Source organism: Pseudonaja textilis, chromosome 2 (genome assembly GCF_049901715.1).
Source record: "Pseudonaja textilis isolate UNSWEBS1 chromosome 2, rPseTex1.2, whole genome shotgun sequence".
Taxonomy (NCBI): Eukaryota; Metazoa; Chordata; class Lepidosauria; order Squamata; family Elapidae; genus Pseudonaja; species Pseudonaja textilis.
In genome coordinates this window covers 76,527,880-76,546,353 of record NC_141991.1, presented here as the reverse complement: position 1 = coordinate 76,546,353, position 18,474 = coordinate 76,527,880, and the positions used below count along the sequence as shown (strand labels likewise).

At 38.4% G+C, this 18,474-nt stretch overlaps 1 protein-coding gene and 1 pseudogene across 2 annotated transcripts in view; both read left to right on the top strand.

Annotated features, from left to right (window-relative positions):
- Positions 1-18,474, top strand: part of SPOCK1 (SPARC (osteonectin), cwcv and kazal like domains proteoglycan 1) — a 519,494-nt gene that overhangs the window by 24,723 nt on the left and 476,297 nt on the right. The window lies entirely within an intron of this gene.
- On the top strand, positions 265-1,654 carry LOC113433770 (keratin, type I cytoskeletal 18 pseudogene; annotated as a pseudogene).

Sequence of the window (18,474 nt, the reverse complement as noted above, 5' to 3'; positions counted from 1 at the left end):
CTATGTTGATTATTCCACAGAAAACAGATCTTGTTTTAATTGACAAGGCAGTTAGCAAAGGAATATTTTAAAAATCATGCTTAAAGTATAAGAAGTTTATGAGTGGAATATTTATTATTTAAAGTAATGACTTCCCAGTTGCGTAATCAAATATGAGCTTTGTTTATCCTCTAGGTCCAGCTAAATCAGCAAGATCCAGGGCCTTTTCAGGGAGGACAATAAATTTGTGGAATACTCAAACTTCTCACCCCCCCTGCCCCAACTTTGTCTTTGCTGCTCCTTGTCTTCACAGGTATTATGAGTTTCTCCAAGTTCACCATTTACTCCACCTCCCTTAGGCCGCTCAAGTTTGGCACCGGGAGCAGCACGGCCAGCGTTTACGCTGGAGCCGCTGGCTCCGGCTTGAGAATTTCTGTCTCTAGAGTCTCCAGCCTGAGCTCGAGTTACGGAGGGGGCTACGGAGCAAGCTCAAGCTATGGAGGGGGCTACAGAGGGATGAGCATCAGCCTCCTCCTTTCCAGTTCTGGGGTGATCCAGAATGAGAAAGAAACCATGCAAGACCTGAACGACCATCTGGTCAGTTACCTGGACAAGCCTGGAAACCAATAATCGGAAGCTGGAGATCCAGATCAGAGAATACACTGAAAAGAAAGGGCCCAGTACCTAAGACTGGGGGCATTATTTTGATATCATCGACAATTTGAAGAACCAGATTTATGATCAGTCTGTGGAAAAAGGCTAGCATTGTCCTGCAGATTGATAATGCTCATTTGGCTGCTGATGACTTCCGTGTCAAGTTTGAGGCTGACCTGGCTATTCTCCAGTCAGTGGAGAGTGACATCATTGGCCTCCGCAAAGTCATTGATGACACCAACATGAGCCGCCTGCAGTTGGAGGGTGAGATCCTCAAGGAAGAGCTGATCTTCATGAAGAAGAACTATCAAGATGAAGTCACCAGCTTGCAGACCCAGATTGCCAACTCTGGTCGGACCATGGAAGTTGATGCTCCCAAAACACAGAATCTGGCCAAGATAATGGTTGAGATCCGTGCACAGTATGATACCTTAGCTCAGAAGAATCTTGAGGATTTGGACAAATACTGGAGAGAGCAGATCACAGAGAGTACCGTCATCATCAACCAAAATACCCAGAAACTGAAACGGCTCGTACCACCATTATGGATTTGCTCGTACCACAGTCCAAACCTTGGAAATTGAACTAGAATCTATGTGCAATGTAAGAGCCAGTCTGGAGGCCAACCTGCACGATGTGGAGTCTCGCTATGCAATGCAGATAGAACATCTGAAAGGAATCCTGCTGCGGATAGAAGATGAACTAGCACAGCTAAGGAATGACATCCAGCACCAGGCAGATGACTATCAGGCTCTGTTGTACATTAAAGACAAGCTGGAAGGAGAGATTGCTACCTACAGGCATCTGTTGGAGGGCGGAGAAGAATTGAACCTGAAAGATGCTTTACTGGAAAGCACCATGCAAGTGTCCCAGAAGATTCACTCCACCAAAATTGTGGACGGCAAAGTGGTGTCGGAGACCAGCGAATCTAAAACATTGAAGTGTTGATGATCTCCTAGTGTGGCAGACCTCCTGATGCAGCTTTAGTGGCATCATTTTATTTTGAAGTGGGAGGTGGGCTGATTCATTGTACAATTCAATAAAGCAGTGTTGCCTGAAAGCAATATATATATATATATTAAAAAAATAAACTTGTGGAATTTTCTATCCCTGGTGGAGTTGATGTCCTCACTGAATGATTTTAATACAAATGTAAACACTTACCTGCATAAGCAAGCATTCCCTAATCTTACAGAGTCTTATTTTTATGTATACAGAGTCTTATTTTTATATATTCTCATACTATTTACATATTTTATTGATGCTGTTTTAACTGAAGTGACTTGCTGTTTAATGCTATTTAGTTTTATGCAAACCTTCATGGGCTAGGTTGCCAGGAATGGATAAACACAAATTTGGCTATCTCTCTTTGCAAGATACCACAAACAGAAACAAGAAAGTCAGAGATTGTGTCATGCTATATTTGTAATTAGTTTTGGATTGTTAAGCACTGCAACTTAATACATTTTTTCCTGAGTGTGTGGATTTCACAAGGCAATTGAGACAGCAAGGAAAGGGGGAGGGGAGAACTGCTTTGTGGGAGAAATGTACAGCTAGAATTGTGTGAGATGGCTTTGGAGATCAAGCAGAGTCTGGATCAAATGCATGGATTGTGCCGAGTAGCTAGACAGAGAGAGTACAGTAGCTACTGCCAGTCTCATAGGAAATTGTAGATCTTAAATCATCAAATATAATGACTTTAGAGCTTTTGAAGCTATATTGTGAATGGACGAGGGCAAAGTTCTTGGTATTTCATCTTTAGAAATCAAAAGAAACTTCAAGGTGGTTTTTAGATATTAGATTCATTTAGAGTTTTTACAGTTTCTGGGTAAGCTAATAAGCTAGAGTTCCACATCCACAGCTGGATTGCTGTCAGAACTTCCTTTCAGAGGTAAGATGCTCTTCTGATGGCCTTAGTGCTTGCCACAATGTTTGCTTATACAGCCTGTTCCTCAGGGGTGGGATTCAAAAGTTTTAACAACCGGTTGTATGGATATGGCTTAGGTGGTGGGCGTGGCTTGGTGGTCATGTGATTGGGTGGACATGGCTTGGTGGTCATGTTATTGGCTGGGTGTGGCCTACTCAATATCACTCACATCGAGGCACGCATCTCCTCGCCTGGCCTCTCATGACTGTGGGGATGCTGCAACAGTCATAAGTGTGAAAAATGGCCATAAGTCACTTTTTTCAGTGCCATTGTAACTTTAAATGGTCACTCCACACAAGCAAAGTACCAGCAAAGGAGGGGAAAAAAACTCCAGAGAAGTTCCTGAGACAGGAAGTCTAGTCCTGCCAAGAATGTAATAAGGGTTAACAGAGAGGCAGTTTCTGTAAGCAACACCAGAATGTTTCCTTCCTGCCTTCCTTACAGGATTAGGCCAGTAATTTCTTCTAACAACCAGTTCTCCGAACTGCTTAGAATGTTAACAACCGGTTCTAGCGAATTGGTGCAAACTGGTAGAATCCCACCCCTGCTGTTCCTGAGTGCTGTCCAAGATAGTCTGACCTGACTTCCCAGTCACAGCTCCCCCTTCCTAAGTTTCTTCTTAAGGGGACCATATTGCTGCTTCAGGCAGCCGAAGATCTATGCATCTACTATTTCTTGAAGAGGATATTGAAGCTGTCTTATGGGACACATTGATGCAAATAGAAAGGCTCCGTAAGGACATCTCCAGGGCCTAAATTAATGATAGTGCCAAAAAGGTAGTACAAAAATGTCATACGTGCATGTGCTTGTTGGGGCCACGCTCTGGAAAAGCCAAACTTCTGGATTCTAACATGCATGCATATCTTATGATCAGCTGGCTGGTGCGCATGCACACACTGGTTTTCAGCACTGGCATGCACATGAAGGACAGCTGATCATCGCATGCACATGTGCGCCAGAGACCTGGAAGACAAACAGGCAAGGCCATATGTGTCAGGCAACATGGCTTTGCATGCCACTTTGGGCACGTGTGTCATAGGCTCGCCATCACCAGCCTAGATCTTTACATTGGCACTGCAATAAAGGTCAGCTACATCCAAGCAGAATGGAACCTAGTCTGTTTGCCTTCAGATTTGTTCATGAACCCCAGGAAATACCACTTCATTAGTGCTTTATAGCCTTCTCTAAGTGAATCCTTAGTTTATATCCTGAAGCTGCTGATACCTCACTATAGCAAAATCTGGAAAGAAAAGTTGCGCTTATCTAATTTAGAAATTAGATAGAAAATCTATTGCTGATTCTATTCTCACAAAATAATGAAGCTGAATGACAGTTTCACCGTTTACCCAGTTACATTATAAATGCACCACAATTTCTGTCTGTATCTCACTACAATAGTAAATTTTAGAGAATCATTGGGTGGGAAAATTTATATAGTATAAAACAAGACCAGCAAAATCCTACTGAAAATAGGGGAGATATTTCATAATTGGCCAAAAAAAAAAAAAAAATCTGCCAGCTTTGTGCAATTAAAGGTATATGAACATTCTGAGATACTTTCTGGCACTGCTTCTATTTGATCCAGAAGTTCTATTTGAAGTTCTATTTCATCCATTGAAAGGTTGCTGGGAAATAACAGGATCCACCTGTAAGTGCCAAGATTTGACTTTGAAATTGTACTTCTTTGCTGTAGCTCTGCTCTATTTAATTGCATGATTTTCACATTTAGTTGGAAATAAAAAGATGAGAGACAGAAAAAAGAAAATAAGGATATGGGTTTTTCTAACCGTTTCATTCAATATTTTCATTTAGAATCATCTGAATGTTTTGCAAGCTGTATTGTGTGACCTTGTTTTGGCTTGGTTTTTTTTCCCTCAGTGAAACCCTAAGGATTTTGTTGTTATTATTTTTGTTATTTCTGAAATGTGCAAAGTAGCACATTTAAAATGATGAAAGCCGTGGTTGTAATTTACCCGTTGCTTTTCTTTTGGGGGGTGGGATTGCAAAGTTTGTTTATATGGGTTACCCAAAAACATATTTCAGTTTTTGTTCTTATAGAAAATGTGATCAAACAATGAAAGACCTTCCAGCAAGCTTCATTTCTGTGTTTCCAGTTTTTCTCCAAGGAATCTCTATAATTAGTTCCTTTTCTATGTACAGAGAGAGTCTTTCCCTGGAGCTTTAAATGTACTGCATGTTACATTATCCTATGCAACAAGATTAGGCTGCATAACACAAATGTAGCAGCTTATTAAAACAGTAAAATATAATTTTATCTCTTAAGAAGCACAAGTTAATTGATGGTTATCTTGATGGTTATCATTGGCCTAATTGCAGACAAGACAGCGTGGAGCTTTTATGTGCTCCACAGGAGAGCTTAAAAAGTAGAAGGAAAATGCAGTCTGCTCTCAGTTTTACATTTAATTGGTTTGCTTACGTGATAAGTCTACATTGGGTTCAGAGCTGAGACAGTATCGAAGGTTATTTGACCACTAATCATGTGAGACTTCCCTGGAGTTTTTTTCTAAGTACACCTCTTTACCCTTTCTGTTTTTGCTTGCAAATAGACAATTATGCAGTTAAGCAAGTTGTGAATTGACTGTTCCCTGTTATTATACAAAGTAATATTCTTAAAGGCATGATAGTTATACCCTGATCTATACTGATCAAGGGCCTTGATGTTATGTCTAGCTAGCAAAGTAGCCATCATCATCCGAATGACTTCTTGAGCCCCAAACTAGTATGAGATTATTCAACTGAAGCAGAAACAATGCTCCCACCTGCAGAAGTGTTTGTTCTGTCTTGTCTAATGCATCGTACATAAATAGTTGAAGTTGATGTGCCCTGCAATTGAAAACACAGATCTGATATATAGAAGGCAGATTCTACTGGTCTCGTATTTGTCTGCTCTCAATTTTATCTTTCAATTCTGAGAAAAAGGAAGAGATTATGATTAGATTATCTTCCTGCATCCCGTCACAAAATACAAAGGTATCTGTGATTGCAGAAACATGGGAAGAGAATGTACCACCAAGGCACTAGATGAAGCAAAAACAACCAGTTTGCTACTTTGAACACAATTCAACCTGAATATTATGAGTCTGATAAATAACAATCAGAACTAATGACACACTTCAAAGAGCTAATGCCCTGCTGAATGCAGGTTCCAGACTTCAGAAATAAGGAACAGAAGGAAAGAGACTTGCTCTATGTATTTATGATTGAATTATAGTACAATAATGAAAAATGGGTGTGACTGTTTGGCCAAGTGTTAGCAGCAAGAGTGGCCTTAGCTAAGCACAGTTTTTTCAAGATGTACTTCCATTTCTTGTTTCACATAGCAATGCATTTTTTTTTTGTTCTTGTTGGTGGATGATTTGATATACAGCCATCCTTGGTCATTCAAGTGTGTGGTGAGCTTGTTTCTTGGTGTAAACAGATAACAGCGAAAGATGAGGTGACATGAGTGACATTTTCCATTACACAGTTCTGCAGTATCATTTACAAGAGAACATTTGGCTTCATTTGAAGAACTCCTATGGATTTTTCTTTAGATACGAAGGATACTATGTGGCATTTGCTGATGAATTATCCTTCATGACAGTGAAAATAACTTGCTGTAGGGCGTGATTAATAATGTGCTGTTATACCTTGTACAATTATATGGTGCTTTGTAATGAAAGATGGTTAAAAATGTAAAGCAAAACATCCAAAAGCTTTTCTATAACGTTTGGTTAAGTGCTCTTGGTTAAGTGTTACAGAGAACAATGCTTAAGAAAGCGTTTTGTATTTGCTTTGCCATGTATAATTCATATTTTACTTTTTAAGATACTGTGCTGGCTTTGTATCAATGTCTAATTAAAAAAAAGGTACAGTGTGCACTGAGGCTGAGACTCATAATAGTTGTGGCAGCTGGGAGTAGTATTAAGTTTTGAAGAGAAACGTTTTCCTAGCCAATGAGCAGCAGAGTGAGTTCATCTAATTTGCCCCTGACCTTGCATACAGGGTTAGCTTTTGTTAAAGGTGAATATTATTTTAGTGCCTTGGGAACAGCTGGTTTTCCCAACTGAAGGGAATAATCCTTTCCCTATTTTCAGTGGTCCCATAGGTACATAGCAATTATAGCGGATGGTCACAATTTAAGGTTTAATTTCCAGTTAAATGGAGAGTATATCATTTGGATGGATGGATTGGATAGATCTCTTCACGTGCAAAGTTCATAAAATCCACAAGGAGAAAATACTTCTTTTCTTCTTTTATGCAATAATTGTATTCTATGTTACAATTATAAAGATAAAAAACTAATACAAAGTAAAAAAATGGAAGAAAAAAAGAAAAATAGAAAGTGCAAAAAAGAAGAAAAATAGAAAAACATAAAAGAAATAGAAATATAGTGAAGATATATATATGGATCTTTGGTTGTTCGGGTTTTCTCCTGCGTAAGATTCGAAGTATCTAGGCAACGTTTCGATGAAGTCTCATTCATCTTCTTCAGGCTTCTGTCTTCGGCTCTGGGCTTCTCTGGCTTCTCACTCTGAGGTTCTCGCGGGTATTTGTATGTGGATCTTTGGTTGTTCGGGTTTTCTCCCGCGTAAGATTCGAAGTATCTAGGCAACGTTTCGATGAAGTCTCATTCATCATCTTCAGGCTTCTGTCAACAGCAGAATAATCAGAGAAGCCATAGAGATAGAAAAACGCCCACACAGCATGAACAAACGAGATGACACCTCCCGCCTTCCAGCCATTTGGAAACCCGCCCTCATGAACAGACGAGTACCTAACATGAAGAAGGACACCAGACCCACACCCATGAGAGCCACACAAGATGCCACCACCACACTTCCATATAGAAAACAGACTCCCACCCATTCAGAAAATGAGACACGACCATGGACCAGAAGCTGCACTGCAGCTGCATCACTACCCACTTCAAACCCCTCTGAGCCATACATGAAGCAAACTGACACCCACTATGAAGATGCAGCAGGACCACGTACTAGAAGCCAAACAGCAAGATCACAACTCACCAGCTCAAATCCCCAGCAACTAAGACTAACCTGAGCACAACCAAGCCCCCACCTGAACAGAACACGCCTCCAACCAATCAGAACACGGCTAACCCCCAACCAATCAGAACACAGCCAAACCCCTACCAATGAGAACACACCCCCACCCAATCAGAACACAGCCAAGCCCCCACCCAATCAAGTCCCACCCCACTGGCAGTTAAAAGGAGGAAGCAGCTGCAATCTCACATTACTCTGAGAAGCACAGAGCCGGAGACAGAAGCCTGAAGATGATGAATGAGACTTCATCGAAACGTTGCCTAGATACTTCGAATCTTACGCGGGAGAAAACCCGAACAACCAAAGATCGATCTCTCTCTCTCTCTCTCTCTCTCTCTCTCTCTCTCTCTCTCTCTCTATATATATATATATATATATATATATATATATATATATATATATATATATATATGATTTCTCTCTTCATCACAAGAAGAATAAACAATTGTAGTAACTTATCACATTCCCTTAAAATACAACAAATTATCCCCTTCCCCTATTCCATCTCTTATCTGCAAACAAATCCTTAAAACTTTGTTATTCAGTCCTTCTCAGCATAAGTCTGTTAAGAAAAATTGTTTCAGGAAAGGATAAAATACAAAAAGGCAAAACAAGAGGGGTTAGGGGAAAGAGGGGTTTAAGAGAACAAAATCAGAAGTGTAAAAGGAAAGAAAAAGTTGGAAAAAATGGCAAGGGAAACAATAACTTCTAATTTTCTTCAGTACGGATATAAAATACATTAATCTTTTTACTCTAAAATCAACAATAAGACACAGTATTTCTACAGCAGTTCTAATAGCCAATCCCACAATAAAATCTTTATTTCCTTCAGTTTCTTGCAAGAAGTCCACTTCTTGGTTACAAAGTAAAAACAAATTTAGCCAGTCTTGTCTTTAATCAGAGTCAGTGTTGACATCTTAGTCAATTCCACTAGCTTCAGTACCCATTCTTTCATTGTAGAAATTTGTACATCATTCCATCTCTGTGCATACAAGAGTCTCACTATGATGTAAATAAACTAAACTTCATATTTCCTTTCAATCTAACTATCCATCAAACCTAGAGGAAAACCTCTGGTTTCAGTTGTATACTTATCTTAAGAATTATCTGGATCAAGATACATATCTGTCTCAATATTTCTTAGCTTAACTATACATCCACCTAAGATGGTAAAAAAAATACTTCCATGTTGATTGCATTTCCAACATATATTTGACACTCCTTTAAACATCTTTGACAAGTTTTCAGTTCTTATATACCAATGGTCCCTTATGTTATAGAAATTCTCTTTCAAATTATAATTCAATGTAAATTTCAATCCTTTCCATCAGTGGTGGGATTCAAATTTTTTTACTACCGATTCTGTGGGCATGGCTTGGTGGGCGTGGCATGGTGGTCATGACAGGGGAAGGTTACTGTAAAATCCCCATTTGCTGCCCATCCCACTAACCTGCTTTCCAGCTCCATTCTTCTGTACAGGGCAACAAAAGAAGACCCAGCCGATTTACATCTTAGCGATAACATATTCATCTTTAGTACACAAATCTAGTTCAAAGTCACTTTTCTAATAATAGATATGCCAAGGTTAATCTTAATCTTAACAATATACTATTTTAACCTTTATCAAAAAAAGCAACTTCACATTCCTTCTTTTTACTTTACATCTTGTTCGTTAACCTCTTAAAATAATGTATTATAATTTGATTCCTTTTCATGTTCTCTTTGTCCCTTCTCAGAAAATCCTTCAAAAGTTTTAAAAGTTTCTTTTGTAAATCCAATATAGCGAAGTTATCCAGACCACATTTTTGGTTGTTGTTTGTGTAACCCTTTTAATTATTAAGACACCAGTCCATTTCATACATATATGATCAGTGCAGCATCTTTTTTCATATCATTATTGTAGCCTGTAATTGTAAACATATTTTCAAATCAATCTTGTTTTGGTCCAGTATGACTTGTTCCCCTTCCATAGCATCTTTTAAAGGTGATCTATAATGGCAGACACTCCCAAAGTTAGCTTCTGGGTCTATTGTTCACAAATATCTGACTTGTAGTACAAGTGAGTGATCTCTACTTTTTCTGGAGACGCTTTGATGGCTAGAATCTGCTGTCTAGCTACTAAGCTCCACTACAGTGTCATCTCCACTTTAACAGAAATGGCTGGTTTACTATGAACCCTCACCAGAAGTCCAGGAAAATACTTTTTCTAATTAAATTCCCCATAGTGATCTCTTGGGGGCAGGGGGAATTCTTAGCTGTTGGGATATATTGAGAATCTCTCTTTCCCTCCCTCTCTCTCTCTCATTTGTCTATATAATGTATAGATCTGTATGTTTATTATTGCTTTATATACACATAAATCAAAGGGAAAAATATTTTAAGACAAAAACTGCCAATGCCAATTTTACCATTTCTTTTTACCATTTCTTTTGCTTGAAGTGCAAAGGTACATATTAGCCCTTCTTTCCACTTGTGTAAGTTAATAGAGTGCCTTGTCTCTTTGCTTGGTAAGATCTTGAAAAGACATGGTTATCATCTTAAAAGACTTAAGGCTTGACCTTAGGTTTTAACAGTTCTATTGAAAACTAAAGGTAGATTGCCTACTGGCCTCCGTCATTTGATACAAAGCCTACAAAATTGATTTCCAATAGTGCCTCCAATGCTTGGAGTTGCACAGATTTTAAAGCTCTAGACCTTAGCACATGATTGCAATATTAAACGTTTCAGAAAAAATACCTTCTGTGTTTTTTTACCAGTCATCATAGGAGAAAGTTGACTCTTAAAACCACATAGATTAACAACAATTATGGCCTGTAATTTTTCCAATCAACATGTAATTTACCATGCAGACATACTGTATGCAGTCTGTATAGGACTGATTTCACATTTTTATTTTGCTGCCATGTAATAAAATTTCATTTCAATAATTTTTGTAGCAATCAAAATAGTTGGCAGAAAACTTAGTTAAAGAAGGCAGTTTATGAGATGAAACACATTATTGATGCAGTATTGTAGTAGTCAGAAGTGAGCAGAATTCTACCATGGTTTGCAATATCCAGCAAAACTACGAAGTCTTACAGTGAGACAGTGTAATGCTTCCACAATCCTATAAAGAAATCCAAAAGTCTTGATCAGAGCTCTGGAACATTTTTTTTACCAGTGAAATCTTATTTTCTCAAATATCTCTGAACTTGAGAGGATCTTGGTTCAGGTTTCATGATTATAAACATATCTAAAAATAGTGCAGTTTGGTAGTAATAATAATTTAGAATTTTTCTATTTTGGAATCTGTAACCATAATAAATTCATTATGTTCTTTCACAATAAATTCTTAAAGCATAACTGCCATGCTTCCAAGAAAAACTGAATAGTGAATTACAACCATAAGAAGACAACCTGATGTTTTGTTTACTTATAATTATCTTTAGTAATTTTTAAAAATGTATTATAACTTTTAAATCAAATGCAGAGAATAGACATCTGAAAATCTTAGGAACACACTTAAAGTCAGATTCATTTTTTTAAACAAACTTTATTAATTTTACAATTAAAAAAACCAAACAACTCATAAACAAATGTAGAAAAGAAGAAAAGAAATAGAGTTGAGAAGTAAAAGAGGAAAGAGAGAAAAAGAAAAGAGAGGTAAGAGTAGAAAAAAAAAATCAAAAAGTCAGATTCATTTTTAATGGAGTTTGGATAACCTATAGCACCTTTTGTGCTTTCAGAACAAGTTAGGGAATGAATATTCATTATAACATTTATTTAGTTATAATTGTATTCAAGTAGAGTTTGAAATTAGGCAATTGGACTTTTTTTTTTTTATCAACTAATGGCTAAAGCTGTCAGCCTCAGGAATATAGAGGTGATGCCTCTATCCCTGATCATGCTGTGACTGACTGAATATCAACATCTGTAGCAGGGTTCCCATTTTAAAAGGTGTTGATGGTTCAAAATGTACAAACTTGTATTGAAATCATGTTCTAAATGAGTATATTTTTAACTAGCTTTTAAGCAGTAATGCATCAAATTTAGGCAGTGGTATATAAAAGCAAATCCTGGATCACCTGAACATAAAAACTAGGATTATGCTGATCATTTGATGAGATGTGAGCAAAATGTCCTTTTGGGCTCCTGTCAAAAAAAATTCTGCAACGGCACCCTTGGGGAAAAGGCAAAGTAATTCAGAACTGTTTACCTTATGTTAGAAACCAAGCCAAAATACATAAGGAATTCTGTTATCCAGTCCCAATGTTACAATCTGGTTAAGATTTGACTGGTAAAATAAATGTAATTCACTCAGTATTTTTCAGAACAAAAAAAGAAATGGATTGAAAGACACTGTGATGCTCATTGAACATCACAGTAAGAATTAAAAAACCAGTTTTAAAAAAAATCAGCTGTTAATATTTAACTAACTAACAATGAAAGTAGAGGGACACTGATAAGTTTATGGAGAGTACAATATCCAAACAAGTAAAAGGATTTTTATGTCTTAAATTTAAGACTTCATTTTTTTTCCCCATTCAGACTGGTGATTTTGGATAAAGTGGCTTCTTCTTTGTTTCAGATGTCATCAAAAATTGGTATTTAAGCCAACACATGGATCAGCAAATTTCCCATTTAAAGTCTTCTCTCTGGAAGTACTATCAGATCTATTTAATTAGATTTCAGTAAAGCATCTGTAGCACAAGTAAATTCCAATAATTAAGGTTCATGATTTCTCTATATTAAAAATGTCACTAAAATTGCTGTTGCAGAACAGATAATTTCTTTTTATAATTGGAATTTGTCACAAATTGTTTCTTCACTTACAGCTATTAGAAATTACAAACAATTCTATATAATTACATTGGCTTTTATTTTATTTTACTTTATTTTTCTTCAGTTTCCATTTGTATTATTCTTTGCTATTTTATCCTGTTTTAAAGCAGTTACTGCTGTATTGCTGTTTCAGGTTCTAGTTATATGGTTGCTCTCACTTCATGGTTATTCCTGTGCTACTTAACAGAAACTTAACCAACTGCCTTAACAGGAATGTAATTAAGATCTTGGCTTTCGAGTAATTTATGTAATTAAAATGGTCCATTTACTGTTGTGGGGAAAAGAGTTCAGTGTTCGTTTTACTTGCATAACTGGAATTAAAGTCCTATGCATAATTGGAGTTAACAATACCACGTGTTAAGAATAGTCCCCTACATTGTTCTTTCTCAAGGATTTCAACAAGATCTTTCTGAATGTGTCAAGTATACAATGATAGCTTTCCTATGGGAAAATGTCCTAAATTGCTTACCCACGTTTCATGTTCTCTTCAAATATAATAAAGACTTTAAAGTAAACATAGGGCAGATCTGGTTAGTACATGGATGGGAAACCACTATGAAAACTTAAGGACTGTGGTTCTTATTGAGTTGTCCATCCTCCTATCTCAAACCTTCCCCCCAAATAGCAAGCCATATCTGTAGTGTTGACAAGGAAACTCAGTATAGTCACTCTAAATTAAAATTTTTGCAAATCAATCTTTACCTTATCCATTTATTCATGCTAGTTTGAAAAGTATCAAAAAGTATACTGTTGACCCATAAGAAAATAAAATTGATGTTCTATTTTACAGTGATTGTGCATATTTATAATACAGAATGTGGCATTTATTGTTATTTTTTTTCTCATTCACTATAGATGTCATTTTTGCATACAGGTGCAATACAGATTAGCATTCACCAAGTCAGTCTATCAGAAAATGGATTTTTTTCTTTTTGTAGTCTTACAACTTTGCTAAGGGATTGAGAGACTCTGAAATGGATTAGAGACTTTTGTTGTAGAAGAAAAGGGTTTACTTACATATCTGATACAGCTATAAGTTTTGATTTTTTAAAGAATATTTGTGCTGCTTACCTGTATTAACAGAATAACAAAGTTAGAATGGACCTTGCTCTGGCAGGAAACCCGATACCATTAATTAATTAATAATCATACCATTAATTGGGGGACAGGGTGATGATCATCATCATCATGATATATTTTAGTCATTCTTTGAAAGACATTACAGGAATAGTCTTGCAATTCCTGTAAACACAAGACAAAGGTAACAGCACAACCTTTTACTGTTTCATTAACAAATCCTGTTTCTTCACAGATAAAAGGCTGCTTCCAATTAAGTAGCTCTGACAAGAAAGAGCCTTGCCAAGTTTTTGCAAGGCTTTCAAGAACAACAGATAAAGTTCCTAAACAATAAATCAAAGAGTCTCCAAACACCAACTCAGATATTCTAACATCCACCAGGCTCGAGTATCAAACTTCTTTGCCTTCTGCAAAGAACTGCAGTTTCTCCGCTGGCTTTTATCTTCTCAGGGAGGGGCCATTACCTTCCAGCCTTACTTCCGAGTCACCCATGCTGCTACAGCTGTTCTTTCCTTTGAGCAGCCCTGCGCGCATGTGCGCTGGGTATGGGCTCCTTGGCGGCCTCTTCATCACTGCTGCCAGCCTCCACAATCTCCAAAGGCAGCATTCTACTCCCTGATGGTCCGGGCCCCATCCCTGCATCACACACAGGCCCCTCATCTGAGTCCTCGCTCTCAGAGACCTCAGCCATCTATACCTGCTGCCGATGAACCACAACAGAGTGAGCCGAAGTTATATACTATGCCCTTATTCATTGAAACTATATTCTGATTAATGTATATATTTAGGGAAGCTTGATTACAACAAGTATGCTTTCTAAACTGGAAGATAAAACATCAATAATGTGGCATGATGATGTCACTACTTTAATACCTGAAAATGAAAAGGATCTACCAGTTCTAGATTTTAAAAAAATCAAGGAACACAAAGAAAAAATTGTACTAAAATTAAATAAACTAATGTTATAGTCATTGTATTATTGAGAAATTTAAAAATAATGTAATGGGTGGCACAGAAATTTAATAAATAAACAAATAAAAAGTTAACAGGTGGTACAACCAGCTTTAGAATTTGATAGTGAAGATAGCAAAGTGGTAGATAGCTTCTGCCTTTTAGAATGAACAGTAAAGAAACAAATCAAACAAATTTACTATGAACAGTAAAGAAACAAATCAAGAAATACATTGCGGACTACCAATGGTAGGGCAGCCATGAAGGCCTGGGAAAAGATATTCAGATGCTGTGATATGTCTGTACCTGTGAAGATCAGAGTAGTGCACACAGTGGTGTTCCCTGTGACATTCTATGAAAGAGAAAATTGGATTTTGAAGAGGCAAAATAGAAAGAGTATTGATGTTTTTGAATTTTGATGTTGGAGAAGTCTACTGGGAATACCAACGGTAGGCAAGAAAGCCTACAAATGGTTCACTGAACAAATCAACCCAGAGTTGTCATTTGAGAGACATACTTTGGATACATTTTTCAAACACCTAACTTTCTGGAGAAAAGTGTAATCCTGGGAAAGGTGAAGGAAAGAGATGGAAGGAAAGAAAGGAAGTAGCAAGGAGGAAAGACTTAGTTATACAGGTGATGGGTACAAAACCTAAAGGACTGTATTAAGGACAAAATGATTGAGAAAATATATCTATGTGACCACTAAGAGTCACATTGACTTGATGGCACATAATCAAATAACATGTACAGTGAATTAAAAACTTCCCATGGTAGAAGATTGTTTTTGTTTCATTTCATTTATATAAGCTAATGCATTTGCATTTGTGGAGATACAAGCATTGTACTGTAATCCATCTTATCTACAAAATAAGGACAAAATGATTGAGAAAATATATCTATGTGACCACTAAGAGTCACATTGACTTGATGGCACATAATCAAATAACATGTACAGTGAATTAAAAACTTCCCATGGTAGAAGATTGTTTTTGTTTCATTTCATTTATATAAGCTAATGCATTTGCATTTGTGGAGATACAAGCATTGTACTGTAATCCATCTTATCTACATTTTCATTTGCAGGTAATTATATGTCTGTTTTGACTGAAATGAGCAATAATTGTGATTTTACATATTGTTTTTTTTAACTGTTGTATATTTTTGTAAACTAGAATCTAATGAGTAGGTGGCATACACAATTTTATAAATAGAATAAATTGTCACTCTGATTCTTTTATTTTGAAGAGCAAACCTTCTATGATGATGTGTTGTTCTAGTTATTAGGAATCAAAAACAGTATATATGCAGCAGCACAGAGTGATCTACAAAAGGCAAAACGGATTGGTATTTAACACCTCTTGCCGACGGAGTGTGTCCCAGGTGGTAGCATGAACATAATATTTTGTAGAAGCCTAGCATGTTTCAGCTACAATAATTGACTTCTAGCATCAACCACCTTCTTGTTCCACTTAGAAAATGATTCTTGCATGGTCTCCACCATCATAAAATTATTATTAATAAATTATTATTAATTATTATGTTTGTCACTTGAAGATTCCCTCAGAGGAAGCTTTCAGATATAAAAGAAGAACATGTCTGAAAAGGGAGAAAAAATGATATATTGTAAACTAAAAGAATAAAGGACTGTCAAATTCAAGGCCTGGGGGCCAGATCCAGCCTGCGATGTGGTTAGATCTGGCCCATGAGGTTGCCCTGGAAACAGTGAAGGACCAGCTCCCAGCGCCACAGCCCTTAACCAGGTCAGCCAGGCACTGATCTAAAACTTGGTGACAGCCATCTGGCCGGAACATGGCCAAGTGTAGATCTGCAGGGCCATCCTGGAGTCAGCAGGGGGGACATGGGCAAGTGCTGGAGACAATGGATCCCCTAACCCAGGGGTCCCCAACCACCGGGCCCTGGACCAGTACCAGTCTGTGGAACATTTTCTACCGGGCCGCCAGTTTGCTGGGTGCCGCCATCTTGTTTCGATGAGAAAGTGCTTCCGGGTGAGCTTTTCCGGTTGGAAAGTGGCGTTTGGGTCCTGAAGGAATCCTCACGCCTTAGTTTCATCGAAGTGGGGGGCGCCTTCGAATGAAACTAAGGCGCGAGGATTCTTTCAGCACCCAAGGCAAGCGACTGTCCCGAAGCTGTCCCGAAGCCCATCGACAAAGGTACAAAGGAGAAGTTGAAGGTGGCCGGGAGAAGCGGGGGACAGCTGGCTGGCCGGTCGCTTGCTCGCCTTGTCTTGTCATACGTGCTGATGCCGGTACCGGGCCATGGATCATTTTGTGATGCCGGTACTGGGCCATGGCACAAAAAAGGTTGGGGGCCACTGCCCTAACCCCATCCAGGCCACCACATGCAAGCAAAGTTGAGCTGGCCATGACCACTCTGGCCATGACCATCCAGTCAGCTGCAGCCACCTGGGCATGACCACCCCAGCCACCTGGCCATGATCACCCCAGGCAGGCCCCCTATGCCTCCCAAGGTCAACCACAACCCTTATGTGACCCTCAATGACATTGAGTTTGACACCCCTGAGCTACAATATAGTCTATTTTGTTTCTCTGAATAGGATTTATGTAAAACTTTGAAGTAAGATTGGGACAGACAGAAAGATATGTGCAGAGAAAGAGATGAGCAAAGTAAACAGTTTTTCTTAATGATTCTGACATGTGAACACAGGTCAATAAATATTCCAACATATTAATGGACGGTTTATAGGATCTGACTAATTTTATTCCAAACTATATTGGATAAATTATGCTTAACTATGCTTTTAGAGAATTCTTACAGTAATTTCCACTATATCTTATGCCAGTGGAAGTTAGGGTGATCTGACTTCAAATGTGGGGAAAATGAATTGGATTTTTTCACTTGTGAGTAGTATTATTTTGTATATTTGGGTAAAAGGAGAAATTATAAAAATAAGTTTTGATAGGGGTATAATCATTGAAAATCAATATGAATCTCATGTTCTTCCAATCATAAAACAAGTTTACTTTTAAGAGCAACTATTTATGCAAATTTTGGCATTGATATTAGTTTAATGTACAGGTAGTCCTTGACTTACAAATGTAATAGAGCCTGCCCATTCCATTCATGACCCGAGGATTCATGGGAGTGAATCTCGTACCTTGAATTGGATTATTCTCTCCTTTTGCCCATGCATTCGCTAATCAAATACGAGGCTCATTAAATGCACACAAGATATTTCAGGGTGGGGAAGGCCATGGGAGGCCTAGTGGTGGAACAGGCCACCTGCCTAAGACCACCCAAGGCCTCTCCAACCCACTGAAATACCTCATGCTCCCCACAATTGCTCCCACCCAATCCAACCTGTCACACTGGGTCACTTACCGTGTGAAGATCTAGCAAGCAGTCTCCTCTCCAGCCTCTCAACTGTGTGCGCCCCTCTGCAGTTCCATTTGGGTATGTGCAGGCCTCATCCGGCATGTTGCAGGCCAAAACAGAGCTTCAGAGGGGTGGATTTGACACTCCATTTAGGCCTGTGCAGCAGAGGTGATATTAAGCAGGTTCTGACCAGTTCTGGAGAACCGGTAGTGGAAATTTTGAGTAGTTTGGAGAACTGGCAAATACCTCTAACTGGCCCTGCCCCCATCTATTCTCTGTCTCCCGAGTCCCAGCTGATCAGCTGGGTCTTCTTTTGTTGTCCTGCACAGGAGAATGAAGCTGGAAAGCAGGTTAGTGGGGTGGGGAGGGAATAGAGATTTTACAGTATCCTTTCCCCTGCTACGCCCACCAAGCCATGCCCACAGAACCGGTAGTAAAAAAATTTGAATCACACCTCTGCTGTGCAGGCTTACCTTCCAACCTCCATTTTGGCTAGTAAAGTACAGGGCGAATGTTGCAGAGCCTCTGCAGTTGTTTGTAAGGGCGAACAACTGCCAAGGTGCTACAAGATTTGTAGTTTTGGGACTTGTTCGTACATTCTAGGGAGTACTTATTGCATACCTATTCACTAAGGGAATGCTG